This window comes from Felis catus, chromosome B4, assembly GCF_018350175.1.
Source record: "Felis catus isolate Fca126 chromosome B4, F.catus_Fca126_mat1.0, whole genome shotgun sequence".
NCBI classification, from domain to species: Eukaryota; Metazoa; Chordata; class Mammalia; order Carnivora; family Felidae; genus Felis; species Felis catus.
Window position 1 is genome coordinate 26390364 of NC_058374.1, and position 22755 is coordinate 26413118.

Here is a 22755-nt window from a genome sequence, read left to right on the forward strand (position 1 = left end):
AATTTGGAAAGTGTAGGCACACACCTTTCTCCCATTAAGGCAATATGTACACGTATGTGGGTAGACAGCTATCACATGTGTGTGTAGATAACTTAAGCTCTTTATGCCATAAGTCATAATTTCAATGGTACAGATTGTTGAACTATAGAAATATAGATACGATACAGTTTATACCCTGCAAACTACCACTTTCCTCACACCTTAGAGAACTTACAATGCTTCACTTTTATAAATCGCCAACCCTGTATAATAAGTGATCTTCTGCTTATATCAAACATTCTAGCGATACTAAGACAACCTCACATTCCCACATCAAAACACCCTTCTGAGTTGATGCTGCTGGACATAGAAAGCCACTTATGAAAGGCCTTAGCATTTCGCATTTTTTATTTCATAATGAACACTTGCGGTTAAATTTTTCCAAAGCCGTATCACCTAAGAAATATACGCTACAAAGTAATTATCTTCTCAGAACATATGTAAGTATATTAATAAAAAATAAATGGCTTGATAAAATCCCAACCAGTAAAATGCTTACTATTTTGTGGAATGAAGCAGAGTGGCTGGGTTTAACTTTCAAACTGAGCTCAATTCTTCTAGTAATCATGTTATTTTCTTTGGCTAAATTTATTGAAAATACTTTGGAATTTGTCAGAACCCAGTCATAATTATTACTGACTGTTGTATGGAATCGATTTACTACAACACAAAAATACCAGCTGTTACAGTATGTCCTGAGAGGGATTACCGAATATTCTTAAATTGAAGTTCAATCCATCTTTCCATAAAAGAGAGAGAGACCCAAACGCCAGGAACCTAACAGCGGTATCAAGTGCACCTGAAGCATTTACAATACCCAATAGAACTATTACAACCCTCCTTTAAAAAGGCTTATTTTTGAAATTTCATTATTCCAGTTGTACCTTGCTTCTATATATCACACAGTATCAGGTTCTTCTGGCATCGATCATGTGGAAACAGTGAAATACGTGAAGGTCTATGAGCTTACAATGTTCAATTTCTACTGGCCCCGGGTAACCCTTAGGGCTCCCGTAGCACTCGTGACACCTAATGGTCGACCGTGGGAGTGCAAGTGTTTGTCGCTGAAAGGTGTTTTTTTTTTTTGTTTTTTTTTTTTTTTTTGTTTTTTTTTTGGAGTTTTCAGTAAAGCAAGAATGGTCTTAATTGTACCTAGCGACATAGTCACCTGCAAAAATTTTCATTAATATTCACATACACGCTATTAGAGAAATACACACTCCTCCTGTGTGCCTCTTCCTCTCTATACTTCACTATACAACACGTCACTTCGGACACCAAGCGTCGTTTCCCACACAGCAGGCAATACTGCAACACGAGCTGAGCGTCCTACAGTTTAATTCAATTCTGACACTATCTACCTGGAGACAGCATCAGATCCCACAGGTTAAGGGCACCGTCCCACAAGACTGCCGCTACTCGCACCCCTCCCCCCACCCCCCCAACGTCAATCCCAATTCAGGCCGTCACCTGTGCTTCCGATGGATAAACTACAGACCGGAAGTTCCCGTGAACCCCTGCTCGGTTTTTATTCATTTGTGAGAGCCACCACTCAAAAACCTTTACTGACTAGATCACTGGTTTATTATGAAAGGGTACAACTCAGGAACAGCCAGATGGAGGAGACGCAAAGGGCAAGGTGTGTGCGGAGGAGAACGGAGCCTCCATGCCCTCTCCCTCTCGGGGTGCACCGGCTCCCGGCGGGGTTTTTATGGAGACTTCATTTTATAGGCATGGTTGATTCAATCGGCCCGGCCCCTAGCCCTCCTCGCATCTCCAGAGGTGGGACTGCCGGGTTCCAACTCGCTAACCTACTCGAGGCTGGTCAGCTGGCAACCTGCCCCCATTCTCAGGAGCTTCCCTCGCACAAGTCACGGCATTACCATGATCTCAGGTGTGTCTGAAAGGGGCATGTCATCACTGACAAGATACGTTTATCACTCTTACCACCTGGGTTTAATTCCAAGGGTTTTTAGGAGCTCTGTGTGAAAACCAAATACACATTTCTTACTATAAATCACCATACTACACCTACCCACGAAGTTTAGGCAGATGAGCAAGAGATCAAGCAGTGGACCTAGTTTCCAAACACATTTCCTCTCAATGGGGCGGAGTATTCAAGAACATGAAAACGTCTAATTAACTGTCATCATAATTAATCACAGTAATATGCTACCATTGCTGGAGGTTGCAACTGTACTCAGTCGTCCAGTAACTTCACCAGTTACAAATATTCCAAGTTGCACTTCCAAAATCTGAGAGAGCAATAAAATAGCACAGAGTAAACTTCTTCTAAAAAAAAAAAAAAAATTTACATTGATGATTTTTTTAGACGCTCCATCTGAAAGATTTACTAGTTATATTGGCCAGTACAAGCAGCCAACTGGTATCTGTTAACATTATTCAAAACCTTCTGAGTTAGAACTAAGAAAATAAAGGAGGCAACGTGTAGCTTAGTGGCATAGATCTGTTTATGTAAAATGGTATTTATGCCGTTTATACCAGCTGTTCTCCGCGTGCGGTCTGCAGACCCCCAGCGGTCTCCAGGACCCTCTCAGAGGCGTTCAGTAGGTCAAATTATTTTCATAGCAATTCTGAGATGCCATTTGCCTTTTGTGCTCCGTGCCCGTGTTCACTGACAGCGAAAAGGAACGGTGGGCAATGCCACCGGCACCGAACTGAAACTGCCCATCCTTGTGCTCTTCAGTGCCAAGCATGCTCGTGAAAAAGGAAGAAAACAAAGACAAAGGGGGGGGGGGGGTCATTCTAGAATGCTCTTAATAAAGTAAAAAGTTCTTAATTCAATCACTACATAATTGCCTCTTCGGTATCCATCTTTTTAACGTTCTGTGTGACGAAACGAGAAGTATGCAGAAAGCGAAGCTGCCTTAAAATGAAGTCATGTCTGTCTCAAAGAAAAACACTTGTGCGATGCTTTTTAGTAAACTATACTAAGCGTGTTTTTCATGAGAAACCATTTGTATTTGAAAAGACGACTGAAAGGCAAATTATTCAGCTAGTCCCCTTCGTCAGGCTCGAGTATTTGCTAAATATTGTCTGGCAAATGAATGAAGGGAGTCTGGGACTCAAGAAAAATTGACAGTGTGTGTTGCTAATGATAAAACATAAGCTTTCAAGCAATAAAAGTACAAATTTTCTTAATTTGAGAAAGAGTATGCACATGTACGTGAACAGGGGAGGGGCAAAGGGAGAGAATCTAGTGTTTATTTTAATGTTTATTTAATTTTTTTAATGTTTATTTTGAGACAGAGACAAGAGTGCACTTGAGCAGGGGAGGGGCAGAGAGAGAGAGAGGGAGGGAGGGAGGGAGAGGGAGAGGGAGGGAGAGGGAGGGGGAGGGAGGGGGAGAGAGAGAGGGAGGGAGGGGGAGGGAGGGAGAGAGAGAGGGGGAGGGAGGGAGAGGGAGGGAGGGAGGGAGAGGGAGAGGGAGGAAGGGAGGGAGAGGGAGAGAGAGAGAGGGAGGGAGGGAGAGAGAGAGAGGGAGGGAGGGAGAGAGAGAGAGGGAGGGAGGGAGAGAGAGAGGGAGGGAGGGAGGGAGGGAGGGAGGGAGGGAGAGAGAGGGAGGGAGGGAGAGAGAGGGAGGGAGGGAGGGAGGGGGAGGGGGAGAGAGAGAGAGAGAGAGAGAGAGAGAGAGAGAGAGAGGGAGGGAGGGAGGGAGGGAGGGAGGGAGGGAGGGAGGGAGAGAGAATGAATCCCAAGCAGGTTCCACACTATCAGCACATAGCCTGTTGTGGGGCTCGATCTCACAAACTGTGAGATCATGACCGGGGCTGAAATCCAGAGTTGGACACTTAACCGACTGAGCCATCCATGTGTCCTGAGAGAGAATGAATCTTAAGCAGGCTCCATGCTCACTGCAGAGTCTGACATGGGGCTTGATCCCACAACCTCGGGATCATGACCTGAGGTGCAAATCAAGAGTCCGACACTCAACCTCCTGAACCACCCAGGTGCCCCCCAAAATAAAATTTTATAAAACTTGGTTCCACTATAGGCTGTCCTGTCCTCACTTTACAAGGTACCAAGTTCACTGACAAATGCAAACATACTACAACCCAGCCCCCATTTTGCATAGTTCCAGTAGTTCCCCAATACCCAAAGGCTCTTCTGAGATCAGTGGTGATATTGACAAATGTGATCTTTTTTCATGTTTATTATTTTTGAAAGAGAGAGAGAGAGAGAGAGAGAGAGAGAGAGAGAGAGAGAGAAAGAGACAGCAAGCAAGAGCGAGCATGAACGGGGAGGGGCAGAGAGAGATGGAGACACAGAATCCAAAGCAGGCTCCAGGCTCTGAGCTGTAAGCCCAGAGACTGACATGGGGCTGGAACTCACGGACCACGAGATCATGACCTGAAGTCGGATACTTAACCAACTGAGCCACCCAAGCACCCCAACAAATGTGATTTTTTAAATCATGTCTACATGTGGATTGTGAACCAGTAGTTTTGAAAATATCAATACGTGGTATTAGAAAATCATGCATGAATAGAAGATTCATTCAAAGTGCAAGGCGGGGCAATGGATTTCCAAAGTTCCAATATGATAAGCTTATTCATATATTTTTCAGATTCCACGTTGAAACTCCTTTTAATAAACAACCAGGCAATGAGTTTTGGGGTTGTACCATAGAATCTCCACAATTCACTGAACAGGCTATTAAAATACTCTCCCTTTTCCATCTGCAGATCTGTGTGATTTTTTTTCATATCTTTCAACCAAAATACACAGCAACAAATTGAAAAATACACAGATATGGAAATAATAGTCTATTAATCCAGGTACCAGAGAAATTCCCAACTTACTAATGTTTTCCCTTTTGAGAAGCAAGTTATTTTTCATAAAAATGTCATTTATGTTAACACGTAACAAGTTTAATATTGCTATTTTTTTTTTAAGATTTTAAGTAATCTCTACGCCCAATGTGGGACTTGAACTCACAACCCTGAGACCAAGAGTCACATGCTCTACTGACTGAGCCAGCCAGGCACCCCTAATATTTATTTTTAAATGAACTGAAATAATTTTTTACTCAGATTTAATCTCCAAAATGGTAAACAGCATATAATGCACATAAATAAAATTCTTTGAAGTCTTTAATAATTTTTAAGAGTATAAAAAGGTCCAGGGGTGCCTAGGTGGCTCGGTTGGTTGAGCGTCTAACTCTTCATTTTGGCTCAGGTTATGATCCCAGGGTCGTGGGATCAAGCCCCACGTTGGGCTCTGTGCTGAGCGTGAAGCCTGCTTGGGATTCTCTCTCTCTCTCCCTCTCCCTCTCTCCACCGTCTGCCCCTCTCTCCAGCTCATGCTCTCTCTAAACATAAAAACAAATTTTCAAAAAGAGTGTAAAAAGTTCACGGACCCTAAAAGTTGAGAACTGCTAATCTATGCCAGTGATAAGCAAACATTTCTTGCAAAAGGCAGACAGTGAATATTTTAGCCTTTGTGGTCCCTATAGTGTTGGTGTCAACATAGACAACACATAAATGAGTTTGGTATGACTTTCTTCCTGTGGTATTTTATTTCCAGAAACAGAGAGGGGCTGAGTTTGCTGACCATTATTCTATGCCATGACACCCTAATCTGCTAGTGACTCGAAGATCTAAAATTAGCATGCTTCCAGTAACATTTTTTTTGGTAATTATTTAAATATTCAAAGGAAATGAGTTTTTTAAAACCACTTCCATTGCTTAATGCAGAAATGCATGCAAAATAACAGATACAGATTTGCAAACTAGACCGTTTCTAATCATACACAAAATCATATCTGAATTTCATCTATTCCAAGAATATTATAATCTGTCCGTACACATAGAAAATTAAGACTCATTTAAAACCAGCAACCTGTTAGGGTGCTCTACATTAAGAAAATATGTTTTTTATGACCAAACACACACAAAAAATCCTAGCTCTCCAGGAAAAGGGAAAAATTATGAAAAATTAAAAACACCCTCCATTTTACAAACTCAAGAAGGTTCCATTGTTATATGACACAAGCTTCATATTATTTCCTTTCCATAAATACCAAAGCAACAGAAAAAGTAGAATCCCACTGAAAGAATCCTGTAAAACTTTAGACTGAAAAGAGGAGAAATGCTGCTTTAGAATCCCCAGGCCAAGACACCAGGTTGTAAGGCCACCAGGAAAGTCTACAAGGAGCACTGGCCCTGCTCGCCCAAAAGGGGCATTAAGCACATGGCAGAGCTGACCCTGGTCAGGGGTCTTGGAGAGAAGGCACACACTGTCACACTCAATTCCTGCCCCCCCCCCCACCGGAAGTACAGGTGTAATGCACGAACTGACACTCACAAGCAATGAGCTCCTTCCAGACTCTGCAAACCATCTACAGCAAATTAGTGCATCACGAGCCCAGTGTTTTCCCTCAGATCTTTCTCAAGTAAAACCGGCAGCATTTCTAGAGCTGTGCACCTCTCACAATGGGATGCTTTTTTTTGGACGATGGCTTTTTTTTCATTATGTTTATGCCCTACCATCCACCGCTAAAGAATCATGGATAGTTTTCAAGAGTATACCATAAACCATAAATGACCCACTTTTTTTTTTCTGTGTTTTAGCACTTTTCTCTAATGGTCAGGGCAGGGGACAATGATAACTTCTTATTTTCCTTGACCAATTCTCAATTCCAGATCCATCCCAGCATTCCACCTGTTTTCTCTTAAGTCTTCTCTATGGGAAAAAAACCAATCTTGTAATTGTTTTCGATAATTAAGATACATCAGTATAATTTTCTATTTTTCTCGGGCTTAAATCACCTCACTAGATTCCCTTAAGGAAGGAAGCCACACCATCATGTGTCCTTAAAAACTGAAGCAGGGCACCTGGGTGGCTCAGTTGGTGAAGCATCCAACTTCAGCTCAGGTCGTGATCTCTCAGTTTGTGATTTCAAGCCCCACATCGGGGGGACATTTCGTGTCCACATTCTCTAGCTTGCTCTTCAGTCCCCTGATCAGGCCTTCTCGGACTGACCACCCAAAACCTCCAGTCGGTTCAGAAAACAATATTCCCAGCCTTCGATCCATTGACTTTGAACACTTAGGGTGACACCACATCTACAAACCTCATACCCTATTTATAGCCACAGATATTTCCAGAAATCTGTCACATTTTGCAAGGCGGCTAAGGATATTGTTCTTCTCTGTTCTATACAGTAAATAATCGAATATGTTAGAAGCTCAAGAACATGATTCAGACTCTACTGAATCTTTCTTATTAACACAATGTCGCCACAGCGCTATCTACAATTCCTAGTAATTTCAAAATTACATGAAAAGCCTGAAAATAAATCAGCCAACAGAACAAGCCTTATTAAAATTATATATCACTTCCATTTAAATTAACATGCACAAAAATAGAATAAACCTATGTTTACTAAAGAGCTACATTTAACATCAAATTATAAATTACCAAAAATCTAGCCCTTTAGCAATAAAGCCTCTAATAGTAACACAGTGTCGATTATCTGTACAGGTATGGCAAAACAGGTAAAATATCCTAACAATGACAGGAGTTAAAAAACAAACGTATACAGGAACTGACATCAGCAAGATGGTGGAATAGAAAACCCCAGGTCCTTGTTCCCTTAGGAGAAACTTGACAACAATATAAAGACCTTTAACAATCTATTTTAAACTGATAACTGTATACAAAAATTCTACTCCTTTACGTTTCTGTCCCCCCTTCCCCACTGTATGTTATTGAGGTCACAAATTGCATCTTTCTATTTTGTGTGTCTTTTAACATAGATTTATACTTTAATGCTTTTGCCTTTTAAATTCTACAAAAGAATTCGAAGGGATTTATGCACCAACATTACAATACCATAGGATTCCATATTTTGCCCAGATACTACCAGAGAGCTTTATATTTTCATATGGTTTTGTGTTGTTGTTTAGTGTCTTTTTTTTTTTTTTCCTCCAGCTGACTCAGTTGGAAGAGCATGGAACTCTTGATCTCAGGGTCATGGAACTCTTGATCTCAGGATCATCTCCACATTAGGTGGAGAGATTATTTAAATAAATAAAACTTAAAAAAAATAAAATAGATTGTTAAAACCCAAAGATGTTTTATGTAATTCCCATAAAACCACCAAGAAAATATCTATAGAATATACACAAAAGCCAGTGAAAAGGGAATCAAAGTGACTATAAAAGAAAAACTCATTAAAACATAAAGAAAAGGTAGTAATAAAGGAAAAGAGGGACAAAAAAGTTATAAGACACAGAGAAAACAAGAAAATGGGCATATAAACCCTCTTTTATCAGTAATCACTTTAAATGTAAACGGACTAAACTCTCTAATCAAAAGACATAATAGCAGAATGACTGAATGGACTAAAAAAACAAGACCAACCACATACTGTCTACTAGAGACTCACTTTAGGTCTAAGGACACACACAGGTTGAAAGTGAAAAGATGAGAAAAAGATATCCCAAGCAAATACTAACCAAAAGACAGCAAGGTGGCCATACTAAAAGACAAAAAGACTAAGTCAAAAACTGTAATGAAATACAGTCAGACAGTATATAATAATAAAAAGGTCAATTCACCAAGAAACTATGGCAGTTATAAATACCCCTGACAGCACAACTCCTAAATATATGAAGCAAACAGTGACAGAACTGACAGGTGAAAGAAACATCAACAGTAACAGACTTCAATGTCATTCTTTCAATAGAAAAAACAACCAGACAGAAAATCAATGAGGGAAGAGAGGACTTGAACAATACTATAGACCAAAAGCACCTAAAAATCCTATACAGAACACTCTCTTCAACAATAAAATACACATTTTTCTCAAGTACACATGGAACATTTTCCAGGACAGACCACATGTTAGACCACAAAACAAGTCTTACAACTTTAAGAAGTCTGAACTCATACCAAGTATCTTTTCTGACCTCAATGGAATGAAAGCAGAAATCAAAAACAGAAGGAAAAATAAAAATCCACAAATATCTGGAAATTAAGCAACACACTTAAATAACCAGTGGGCCAACATAATAAAGGCCATATATAAAAAGGTCACAGCTAACATCATACTCAATGGTACAAGACTGAAAGCTTTTCCTCTAAGATGAACAAAGTATTGATGCCCACTCATGCTACTTCTATTCTACACAGCACTAGACGCCATAATCGCTTTGCAATTTGGCAAGAAAAATAAATAAAAGGCAGCATAATGATTAGGAAGGAAGAAGGAAAATTATCTCGGTTCACAGATGACATTATGTGATCTTATATGCAGAAACCCCAAAAGATTCCACACACAGACACAAATTATTAGTACTAAACAAATTCAGCAAAGTTGCAGGATACAAAAATCAACACACACACACACACACACACACACACAAATCAACTGACTTTTCAAACACAAACCACAAGCAACCCAAAAGAAAATTAAGAAAATAATCACATTCATAATAGCATCAAAAAGAATGAGATACTCAGGAATAAATTCAACCAGAAAGGTTGAAAGACCTGTAAGATTGAAAAACTGCTGAAAGAAATTAAAGAAGATGCAAATAAACAGAAAGACACCTGTGTTCACTGATTGGAAAACTTAAGTGTTAAAATGTCCATCTACCTGAACAATCTACACATCCATTATAATCCTTACCAAAAAAATCCTGACATTTTTGCAGAAATAGAAAAACTACTCTCAAATTCACATGGGATCTCAGAGAACTCTGAAAACCCAAAACAATACTGAGAAAGAAGAAAAAAGTTCAGGGCCTCACAAGTCCTGATTTCAAAACATATTACAAAGCTACAGTAATCAAAACAGTGTGGTACTGACATAAAGACAGACATACAGACCAATGAAACAGAATAGAGAACCCAGAAAAAATTCTCAGGCATGTAGTCAAATGATCTTCAACCAAGGTGCCAGGACTATTCAACAGGGAAAGGACAATCTCTTCAACAAGTGTTGGCAAAACTGAATATCCACAGGCAAAAAAATTATGTTGGACCCTTACCATACATCATATATAAAGCTAACGCAAAATAAAAACCTAAACATAAGACCTAAAATGAGAAAACTCTTAAAAACCAAACAGGGGAAAACCTTCATGACATTGAATCTGGTAACGATGTCTTGGATATGACACCAAAAGCACATGCAAGAAAGGTAAAAATAATGAATGGAACTACAGAAAACTTAAAAAACTTCTCAGAACCAAAGTAAACAACAGAGTGAAGAGACAGCCTACAGAATGGAAAAAAATACTTGCAAATCATATATCTGATAAGGGATTAATATCCAAAATATATTAAAAGCACCTAAAACTCAAAAAATAAATACATGAGCAAAGTACTTGAACAGACATTTCCTCAACAAGCACATGAAAAGATGTTCAACATCATTAATTAAAGAGTGCAAATCAAAATCACAAAGACATAACACTTCACACCCATTTACTATAAAAAAAAAAAAAACACCTAGAAGATAGCAACTATTGGGAATAATGTAGAGAAGCTGAAACCCTGCGCACTGTTGGTGGGAATTTATAATGGTGCAGCCACTATGGAAAACAGTATGAAAGGTCCTCAAAAAACTTACAATGGAATTACCACATGACCCAGCACAACCCCTTCTGTTTATATACCCAACAGAATTGAAAGGAGGATCTCAAAGAGACATTTGCAAATCCATGTTCATTGCCGCGTTAACAATAGGCAAGAGGTTAAAGCAAATCAAATCCTCATCAAGAGATGAACAAAATGCAGCATATATACACACACACACACACACACACACACACACACACACACACACACGAGTATTATTCACCTTAAAGAAGAATGAAACCCTGTCACGTGCTACAATGTGAGTGAAACTTGAGGACGTTATATTAAGTGAAATAAGCCAGCCAGGAAAAGAAAACTACTGTGCGATGGCACTTATATAAGGTATCTAAAGTAGCCAAACTCCTAGAAACAGAAAATAGAATGGTGGTTGCTAGGGGATAGGAGAAATGGACAGTTGTTTCGTGTGTACAGAGTTTCAGTTTTGCCATATAAAAAGGTTCTGGAGATCTGTTACACAACAATGTCAAAATACTTACTACTCCTGAACTGTACATTTAAGAACAGTTAATAGGGTGAATTTTATGTTATGCACTTTGCCACAAAAAAAAAAAAAAAAAAAAAAAGAGTGCAACACTTGAAGACAGGCTAAGGAAGAAACGAAATCAGTGCAAACTAATAGTAGCCAGAACAGTTGCCCAATAACCCAAAGATTATTATCAGAGATGGAAAAGCTTAATTCTAGCAACAAGCAAATGGACGGAAGCAACATTTGCAAATACAAGCCAGCCTTCATAGCGGAGCCCGCACGGCAGTCTTGGAACTCAAGGCTGAAGCACACAAATCACTGTTGTAGTTAAACTCACAAACACTTTGTCAGACAGGAGATACTAATACCAGAGGATCAGACTATAAATTGGGGCACAATAAATGGTTTTAAACATCCCTACCAATTATAAATGACAACCCAATTGCTATACCAAAGTAGATAATGTAGTAAACTTAATGACACTCATTTTTGGAATTTTTTCTAACTGTGATTAGACAGTGGTGCCTACCCCACAATATTTCTGTGACTTCTCCCCTTCCAGGCACATGGGAAGAGAAGTGTGTTTCCCCATGTCCTCGAAGTTGAGGTCTTAGGACTTGCCTTGACTAATAAAAAGAAAGCATCAGGTCGGTCACTCCCAGGAAGACACAACACTTAGGAGCCATGGCGAGATTCTCGTATCTCCTCTTTCCCAAGCTGTCCAGGGTTCAACAGAATGGCACCTCCATCAGCTCAAGTACTGACAGAGAATGCCATGGAGCTGAGCGCCCCACCAACGTGTAAGGGACAGACAGCACGAGCAAGAAATGAACAGTTGTTGCTGTTGTTTGTCGCTAAAGCACAGCCTAACTCCTCCTGACATGTCGGTCATTCGCAAAAATCAATATATAATTTTTAAGTGATATAAGTCATCCAGTCTAAGTACTTACATTGTTATTTGCTAGGTACTAATTAATACTGTGTGGCCGAAAAATAGTTCCCAAAAATATAGTCTGCTAAAAACCTCTGCAATGAACCCGGATATTTACAAATGTGATTTCATGTGTTTACTAACTTGACAACAGAAATCATGCAAATTGTCTGGTTTTGTTAGTTTCTCGGGCCCTAAAGTATAGCTATAAAAAATAAGCTTTCCAAAAATCAATTCTTATTTGTAAAATATTTATGATATCAATGTTGTTTTAAGTTTTGTTTGTGTTTTTTGTGTTTTTTTTTTTTTTTTGAGGGAGAGACAGAGACAGAGACAGTGTGAGCAGTGGAGGGGCAGAGAGAGAGAGGGAGGGAGGGAGAGAATCCCAAGCAGGAGACCTGAGCTGAAATCAAGAGTTGGATGCTTAACCAACAGAGCCACCCATGTGCCTCTAAACGTTAATCATTATTTTCTAATTAGGGACAGCACTAAAGAGAGAAACTAAATGTAATACATAGCGGTTGTTCATGCACATTTACATATGTATTTTTTAAAGCTATCACAGATCATGACAGAAGAAAATATGCAATCCAAAAGCAATATTCACGTATAATACAAACAACTTTATATTGTCCATGGTGGCCTGTCCCTACACTCTTAAAGGAAATCCTCATTTTCTTGCATAGGAATTTATGTTCATAACATACTCATTTACTTTAAGTTTCCAAAACTGAAAACAAACGGGAGTCAGTCCCTTAGAGCAGAATTCAAAACCCTATTCTTACGTTATACAGAAAAATAGTGAATGCTGTATTAACGAAAAGAGAATCTGTTCTGCATTGGCCGTTCACGTGTTACATGACAGAGAATCTCATGCTTGGAGCCTGTTATACCCAAGGGTAGCTTTGAGAGTATTTCATTAGGAAATACATACACCTTTTAATGCTATTTTCTTCAACTCCATCAATATTTAGACTTCCTTAATATTAGTTCCTGGGATCTACTTTGTAAATCTCCCATTCGCATATCACAGCTCTGAAAAGGATTATTTTCATTTCCAGAGCGAAACAAATGAATGGAAAAGGGAAAAAGTTACCATTTCCAAAGTTTCGTGTGAAGATGGAACAAAAATCAAGTTGCCAAGAAAAGTAACATGCCAGTCATTGTTCAAAACCATGGGAAACGTGGACACAAGAGAACCTTTCAAGAGCTTTTGAGCCTTTGAGGGGACTCAGACACACTGTCTTACACCAACACGCTCTGGAAAGATACAACATGATAAGGAGAAAACTCACTTTGCAATTTATCTACGCGAAGAAATCTTAGGATTGGAAGGGTCTGACTGAAAAGTCTGACTGAGGAGACAGTGTGTGCAGGGACAGAAAAAAAAAAAACATTAAATACCACATGGAAGCCAGCTGTCACCTATGTACACATTCTTTTTTTTTTATGTTTATTTTTGAGAGGGAGGAAGAAGGGGGGGGCGGGGCACAGAGGATTCAATGCAGCTCTGCACCGACAGCACAAAGCCCAGTGTGGGGCTCAAACTCATGAACCATGAGATCATGAGCTGAGCTGAAATCAAAGTTGGACGCTTGATCGACTGAGCCACCCCGGCGCCCCTCCTATTCACACATTCTTGAGACAGACACACAGGAAATGGCAAATGGCGCACTGTGCACATCGACATCGCTCAAGTGGTTCAAGTCTCCAGGTCTTTCCCCAAATGGCCTCTTAGCAGAGTCCCTTCCTAAAGTCTCCACCCCCCCCCACTCTCCCCACCACTTAATGTTTCTTCTTAGTGCTTATCACACCCTGTGATGTAGATTTCATTTATCTTGTCTATCGTTCAGTCTTTCCTACTCTGACGTAAGCGACAAGAGGGCAGGGACTTTTATCTGTTGCTCACTACTGCTTGCCGTTAATAGCTGGCTCCACAAACATTCATTGAAGGAATGAGCGTCTGGCATCTCCACCAATTATAGCTACGATAATATCATACGAGGTGTTCTGTGTGCCTTATCCCCTTCCCAGTCGTCCCGCCCAAAGGAGGAAGACTTCCTAATCTCACTGATCATAGCGTAAAACACTTACTAGACCAAAGGTGTAGCAGGCAAATTCCCCTACTAATTAAAGATACTTAAGGACTGGCCCCTATGTCCAGTGCCCTTTGGCATTTCCGGCTTCCTCCTCTCCCCACCGCCACCTATGCTGGCGCCAGTCAGCTTGCCTCCTTTTCACTCTCTGCATCACACGGGGGTTGAATCACACCCGTGCTCGATGCACACCTTTCTCACACAAACAAACATCCACCGATCTGGGCCTTCACATGGTTCAAGGGCCCGGCCCTTCTTCCTCCTTGTGGGAGAAGGCTGGTCAGCCCCTCTATAATCACTTTTTTTTCCCTTCCATGGAGAAGCTTGGCATGGACCATTGCCTCAGCCAAGAACAATGCCCACGGTCTACTATTGTATTTGAATTTTTTTTTTCTGATTAAAAAGTTTTCTAAGTTTAAGTTTCCATTTAAAACGGAATAGCATGGACCATTTTCCCATCTCCTAAAAGTCTCAAAAAGAGAAGAGGAAAAATACTACAGAAACCACAAATTAGTCATGGCAAACCAAGCCTTTGTGCCTGTGTGGCACCTCTTACTAGATATAACAGAATGCATTATCTTTAACCCCTAAATCCTAAACTCTCCTGATTTTATCCCCTGAACATCTCTCCCCTGATGTCCTTATTTTGGAGAGATGCTTGCTTAAATATTTGGGGATGCAGAGCAATGAGATCTGCAACTTACTCTAAAATACTTCCATAGAAAGACAGGGCGAGGGCGGGGGGGGGGGTCGTCGGTGGAGAGGGCGAGGGAGATAGGAAGTGCAATGTGACACAATGTTATCAATTGTTGGCTCTAAGCTGGGCATATGGGTATTTAGTGTACTGTTCTATCTTTTCTGTATGTTTTAAAGTTTTGTGATAAAAAGCTTTTTGCAAAAAAAACAAAAACAAAAAACTTCCAAGTCCTATCCTAGAACTGGTCATTCCCCACGTCAACCCCTCCCCTCCCATACACTGCTGTCTGCATCATCTTTCTATGGCATCTAAAAGATCACATTATTATTCGAAACAGAACTATCTGAAGACTCAAGGGCACTTTTTATGATACAGTTTAAATTCCCTAAAAGGATATGTGCCCCCTGTCTTTAACAGTTTCCTTCATTGCAAAAGGCACAGCAACACCCTCTCAAGTTTCCTGTAAAGTTACCCACGGATCCCTGAACACGCCATGTTATTTCATGCCTCTGTGTAACTTGCTCACTCTAGTTCCTCCACTTGCTTCAAAATATGGGTTAAATTGTACGTAACTGCATGTTTGTCATCATGTGGCCTAATGTTGAGCAGCGTCAGCACAAAGGAGCATCATGAGGGACAAGACAGTCTACAGTACACATTTGTATCTGCTCTTATTCAAACTTGTAGGTTATCGTTCAGCAATTCCTTTCGACATCAGCAGAGGGCGCCATCATTTCACTTTTAACAAGGAAAATTAAGGTCCTGCTAACAAAAGCAACTTGCATGACTTCATATGCTGTGTTAAAGCTCCAAAAAATATATTTTCCTAACAAAGAGGGAATTTGAAAATGAAAACGTCCAGTGTCAATTTGAACAAATGGAGTTGTTTTGTTTTCAAAAGAAACGTCACTGAACCAACAATTTAAGTTGCAGGAATTTATCCTAAGAAATAATCACAGAAGTACGCAGTAATCTAAAAATACAATGAGAAAAGGTTCGAGTTGTTAATGACACTGTATTCCCTGCAGAGTTATGGCTTCATTCACAATATCAACGTGGAATGGACTGTAAGGCATTGACCGATATTTTGACTTCAATCTATCCACACCAACACAAGGACCCTCTACTCCCCACCACACCACCTCTTTATTCAAACTTTTAGGATGTTTTATTTTTGGCCTTCTCGTCTGTACTTTCCTAAGCTAGTTCCTAGCCCACCTTTAGTTTTGGTTCTGCAGTTCCAGAAAGGTACTGACGACTAACAGTGACTACGTTTTAGGACCGTAGATATCAGATCTTCTGGTACTTTCAAAATTCATCTGCACCTTTTGTGAGTTAACGTGTATGTTGCTTATAGTTGTCATAATTTATCAAAATCCTATAATCTACACAGTATTTTATCAGGCTACGATAGGGTATATACCAAACTATAAACATACTTTGATTGGATTATCTTAAAATCAATTTCTACTTCTAAAATTCCAAATCTATCCATCTAGGTTTTATTCTGTGGTTTCACTCATTACCTTCGGGGACTCAAGTACACAAGGGCACGTCTTACTCAAGAGTATTCTGAAGCAGGCATCTCCCTGTATAAACTGTAATCATTGTTACAGTTCAGCCTCATCTGGAAGGATGGAGGTTGGGAATGAAAAAGAATGGAACCACCAGGGTACCCAGGAAGTTTATTAAGCTTTCTGGAAGATGTTAAGCATCAGTTATTACTCGAGCCTGGGTCATCATACCAGGAAGCTGGCATCAGTTCTCAGGCATACAGTCTCCCCATTAGGGTCCTCCACTTTTCCAGACAACTTGCTACCAGTCAGTCATTGTTCTCTTCAACAGGTAATAGGTTAAAAAAAAAAATGCAAGAATTTTGTATGTCAAAAGCATCAGCAGGCAACCAGGTAAGACTGTCTTCCAAGTTGGCAAAACCATCTCTTACGGGTGAAAACTCAAGGGACACTTAGGACTATCTGAAATCTGAGCAGGCAGATGACATTACAAAGTGAATAATCTCCTGATCAGAAAAGTGACCGTTCCTGACACACTTGTCCAGCAGAAACCCCCACGCACCTGACAGCTATAAGTGTATACTGATTCCTAAAAAGAGTCTCTTATTTGCATGTCTTTAAAGGTTAGACTAATTTTTATTATGTCTAGCAAAAGGAAAAAAAAAAAAACAAACCTAAGCTGAGAGGGAGAGATGTACTAAAACGCCGAGGAGAGCGGTCAGCTACAAACGGCGTAAGGGTTGCCGGAAAAAAGCTCATGTAGTTAGCCAGGTAAACGTAAAAAAGAAAAAGGACCTAGAAAAGACAAGGACTCCTACTTCTCTGCAGCCTAAGAAATTGGGCCAGACTAGAGGACTGGATTGATCAGAAAGAGGAAAACAAATAAATTTGTGCTACCACTATCTCAACATCAAGGAAACCTGTAAATATCATGTAGAAAATGGTTTGCTAATTACTTCTCCTGACTACTGGGACAGGCCTCTCTCAAGACTTTCAGTGAAAAATTCTTCCTCCTTAATCTCTGCAACAGTTACACAAAGTGAACCAAGCAATGTGTCCACTTGATAGCTCCATACATCCTTTCCTAATTATTAAAAAGATACTCTTGCAAGGTCTATGTGAATTATCTTCAGTGCATTCTAATCTCTTTGGATTAAGACAATGACAAGGTCTCAAGAAAATTCTTTTTACTCTCCCCTAAACCAACCTGAGAACATTTCTAAAACCACTAATTTCACCAACTAGCCAAGATTTCAAAGAGAAAAATCACAGCTGTCCAAGTTTCTTAGCAAGATTTTCTTAGCAAGAAAAATTTGCTAAGCTTGCTTCTTTGCCCTAATCTGTGAAGAGTAATTTGCTATGGAGAGGAAAGAGTCAAGGAAAGGATTTGATAAAAGGTTACCGTTTGGAAAGCAGTGACATTATTGTAACGAATGTTTAGATGAGCGAGGGATTACCTAAAACCATTGGGCTTCTGCTCCTAAATACTAATTTTGCAAGGCTATGACAAATATGACTAAATAAATTGGGACTGCATCTTCCTGAGTTAATCATTTGGTCCTACTGTTTTGAAAATCAAGGATCCCTAGATTCGCTATACCTTACGTAGTAAATAAAAAGACTAGAGATCATATTTAAAACCTACCAGACAGAATTAACCTTAGGAGCAATAAGTAGTACATAGAGAGTCATAAAAGAGATTTACCCTGAAATGAAAACTTGGGCAGATTATATTAACTGAGTAATTGTGCTGCCTACACTCTAAGTAGTTCTTACAGCTGCAAACAGAGGAATGGCTGAGAGAAAAAACAAGGTAAGACCTGCTGTCTTACTCATCGCTAGTTCACCGCTGGCTGTAAATCAAGGCAGCCTGCCCAAACACACAAACAACTTAATGACGACCTAAGGGAGAGCTGTTGAATTAATACAATCAGGAAACCCGCACAGAATTAAGGGAGAAACTGTTGAGGCCTCACATGGAATTGCTATGTTGTATGAATCTGAAAATGATTAGAGAATGGGGGCATGAAGGGGCGGGGGGGAAGGTCCCAGCAGGAATCTGGGAATCAAATATGATACCTGAATTTGTTGTAAAATCGCAACTAGAAATAACTGAATTTTCAGCATTCCCCACCCCCCATTATTCCCTAAATTTACACAGTCGTTCTAACACAGTCCACAGGTACTTTGGGGAGTAGGGAGAAGTACAGAAAAGGGATAGAAATGCATTTTCTTTTTAATGTTCATTTATTTTTGAGAGAGAGTGAGAGTCGGGGAGGGGCAGAGAGAGAGAGAGGAGGAGACAGAATCCGTAGCAGGCTCCAGGCTCTGAGCCGTTAGCACAGAGCCCGACAAGAGGCTCAAACCCACGAATCATGAGATCATGACCTGAGAGGAAGTCAGATGTTTAACCAACTGAGTCACCCAGGCGCCCCTAGGAATTTATTCTTTCTTAAGTCTCTAAATTTATTATTGAAATACTTTCCTAGTCAATTCTATGAATTACCAAAATTCTAATCACAGAGCTCAAGGGATCAGAGTATCCTGATCCAGAAAAATACAGGAGCACTCTCATATTTGTGGGTTAAGTAACTAGGAATATTTCTAATCGTTGGTAGCTATATCCAAAAAAAGTCTGTGGAGAAGCACTGGGAGAAGGAGAGGAGAGGGATGGCAAATATCACATTTAAGTTCAAGTATGTTACTTCTTTTAAGACTCTATATAAACTATATAGCCTATTGTATATAAACTATTCTATATAAACTATTCTTTGGACTTCAAGGAAGACCCTGAAAATGCTATCTGTACACAGTTGATTTTCTTGCTATGACTATCAGAAGCACACCTAACTGAAGGTCAGCTTAGCACACGAGGACCATGAAAAGGGAGATTCTGGAATTCGGGACAATTGGGGAGAGCACGTATAGACAAGGAAGAGGGAGGGCAGTGGTGGCTCACATGACGGGAAGGGGAGGTGAGGGACTGAAGAGGAATCAGGGGCACGTGTAATTCCTTCCAGATGACGACTGCAGGTGCTGTAGCTAAGCCATCAGGATTACTGTCTTCCAGGCTATTTCTGCCAATAACATATACCCTAACGCCTCCCAGGTTTTCAGTTAGCTTAAAAGGAAAAGCGTATTAATTCTAAGGATTCTAATAACAGGCAAATACACCAGAGAAATATTCTTCAGCCTGGATTCTACTCCTAGGACTTTTCACTATATACATAATTTACATGTGTCTGAAAACACAGATGTACATGAAAACTTAGTAATCCTCATTGGCGACCAAAAAAAAAAAAAAAAAGGTAATGATCTAAAATGTTCTTAAATCAGGCAATGGTTTAAAAACTGGGGGTGCCTGGGTGGCTCAGTCGGTTAAGCATCCAACTTCTGCTCAGGTCATGATCTCATGGTTCATGAGTTCGAGCCCCATTGTAGGGCTCTGTGCTGACAGCCTGGAGCCTGCTTCGGATTCTGTGTCTCCCTCTCTCTCTGCCCCTGCCCCACTCACATTCTGTGTGTGTGTGTCTCTCTCTCAAAAACAAACATTTAAAAATTTTTTTAAAAATGAATGAAAAGTGGAATAGGGAGGAGAATTGGAATACAAAATGGAGCTAAATTTTCAGACTGTTTTTTGTACTTTTTTAAATTTCACAAGTCCTTCATTCAAGTCTTACTGACCTAATTAAAAACAAAGAAGTATGCATGTTAGGCAATTATTTTTTAAATCAAACGACAATCATGACCCATGATTTCATTACAGGTCTCAAAGCCTATTTAAACTATCATTGTACTTAACACATTTAAAGAAGCATCTGTGTGTCTTTCCCCTCCATTAAACTATAAATTCCTTAAGAACAAAGATAAATAAATTACCTTCCACATTCTACGCACAGCAGTGCTCATTAAGCATATACTGAGTGAACAACTAAATAAAAGTACATCTGACCTAAGGCTACATGTGTAACGACATAGGCATTTGGCTAAAGTCACCATTGTAAGTTCTCTGAGCTATGTCACCCTGAGCAATGGAAAGGATAAAGATAGTTCTCAGAAACTGTACACTTTCATAAAGTTCCATAATCCCTTAGAAGATTCTAGGTTCCCTAGATCGAATTTATCCTTTACTAAGACTACCCACAGTAGATTAAAAATCAAATGACTCATCTGGAGAGTTAATTCCACTATGTAAAAGAAGCCAACACAGATCAGTGATACATGTCATGGCACAAATTGTGAGTATTATTATTTATCTGGTGCCTGGAAGGGAAATCAAGGCTTGGGTGATATAAATCAATTCTATTTCCCTTATATTCTATAATGATGATCAGGAAACAAAAATATTAGGGAATACTTAGTTAAATAAAGAATTTGTATGAAACTCCCAAAGAAAATCTTCTTAGATTTTTTTCATGAGAAATAGAAGCTTGTTTCTATGAATATAACTTTTTGTACATCAGGTTCTAGACTTATACTGACCACATACTGACCAAGACATGGGATTTCTTCTAAATTCCTCATGGACCCCCATCAACAATAAACTTTATTCATACAATGTAATCAAACATTTTAAATCACTTTTATAATCATTCAACAATTTTAATAGGATTGCATATTTCCTGTTTTTTCATAAATAAATGCACTTTGTGAGAATGCAAATAGACTTCAAATTCAATCAAACTTTTCATATCAGGTTTTTTAAATTAACGTTTTGCAAAGGCAAACTATGGAGACAGTAAAAGTCAGTGGTTTTCAAGAGGTAAGGGGGAGGAAGGCATAAATTAGCAGAAAACAGAATTTTTAGGGCAGTGACACTATTCCCTAGAATGCCAAAATAGTGAATCCGTGTCATTATACATTTGTCCAAACCCACAGAGTGTGCAACACCAAGGGTGAACCCTAATATAAACTAGACTCTGGGGGCACCTGGGTAGCTCGGTCGGTTAAGCATCCGGCTTCAACTCAGGTCATGATCTTGCGGTTTGTGGGTTCGAGCCCCATGTCGGGCTCTGTGCTGACAGCTCGGAGCCTGGAGCCTGCTTCGGATTCTGTGTGTCCCTCTCTCCCTGCCCCTCCCCCACTCAACTCACTCTCTCTCTCTCTCTCTCTCTCAAAAATAAATAAACATTAAGAAAACTGTAGACTCTGGGTGATAATCAGGTGACAGTGTGGGTTCATCAGTGTAACAAATGTAGTGCTCTGGTGGAATATATTAAAAATAAAGGAGATTACGCATGTGTGGGTCAGAGTGTGTGGGGCAATCTCTGTACCTTTCACTCAAGTTTACTGTAAACCTAAAACTGCCCTGAAAAATAATTTTTCAGTTTATTTTTAAAAATTTTTTAAATATTTCTTCTTCAAACAAGAATAAATGCTTTTTTAGTCATTCACCCTTTTGTAGTCAATGTTTACTGAACATCATTAGTGATGACTTTTAATCTAACTTTTCCTAAATTTAATTTTTACTTGGAATTATCAGTAAACATAATACATGATCTCTGCAGTTCTTGAAATTTTCTGTTAAGTTCATTAAGATGTTCCATCTTTAACTTAATAATAACCATCTTCCCACAAATCTACAGAGAATCAGTCACACACCAAAAAAAAAAAAAACAAAAAAACAAAAAGAATTCTTTTTATATGCAAATTCTTGACAAAACCTTACTTTTGGTGTATTAACACTTAAAGTATGAAATAGCAGAGATTGGTATAGTAATCCCATATTCATTAAGAATTTTTTTAAACTCATTGGTATGTTGGTAGTTGTGTGTAAATTACGTTCTTCCTCCTAGAATACTATAAGTAAATCTTAACCCCTGTTGATTCATCTTGAAATGAACCGTTTTGATTTCATAACCTTCTGGATAAATGTTGTCTCTATGTAATCTTGTCATCAACAGGGCTACTAAAAATATTATTCAGATGTAAAACATTTTAAATTTTCCTCACTAGTTCCTAACACTGTGTTCAAAGTTTCCTGGCAGAGTGGCAAATTAAGCAATTCTGAATTCTAGAATGTATTTGGGCTTTAAGTAAGGAATTGTGTGGCCTTGTAACTAGCTAGCCTCTTAAGAGTTCTGAATTCACAATTTTGGTGTTTTGATTTTTTTTTTTAAGTTTTATTTATTTATTTTGAGAGACAGCAAGTGAGAACATGCAGGGGAGGGGCAGACAGAGAGGGAGACAGAATTCCAAGCAGGCTCCACACTGTCAGCACAGAGGCCAACGTGGGGCTCGATCCCACGAACCGCGGGATCACTGAGCTGAAACCAAGAGTCGGATGCTTAACGGCGCCTCAGGAGTCCTGCTTATTCTGCCCTACCAGACCTTTAAACCATTACAAATCTATAACCAAACACGAACATTTTTGTTTTAGA

At 39.5% G+C, this 22755-nt stretch overlaps 1 protein-coding gene across 3 annotated transcripts in view; it reads right to left on the reverse strand.

Annotated features, from left to right (window-relative positions):
* Window positions 1-22755, reverse strand: part of MPP7 (MAGUK p55 scaffold protein 7) — a 291409-nt gene that overhangs the window by 213176 nt on the left and 55478 nt on the right. Inside the window, exon 1 of one of the 3 annotated variants that reach the window (XM_019834129.2) lies at window positions 2542-2747. The exons of 1 other annotated variant lie outside the window; for it this stretch is intronic. The gene's annotated coding sequence lies outside the window, so the exon portion shown is untranslated. Of the gene's footprint in view, window positions 1-2541; window positions 2748-22755 lie in introns of those variants that run through there. One more of the 3 variants, XM_006933337.4, reaches the window with a different exon arrangement.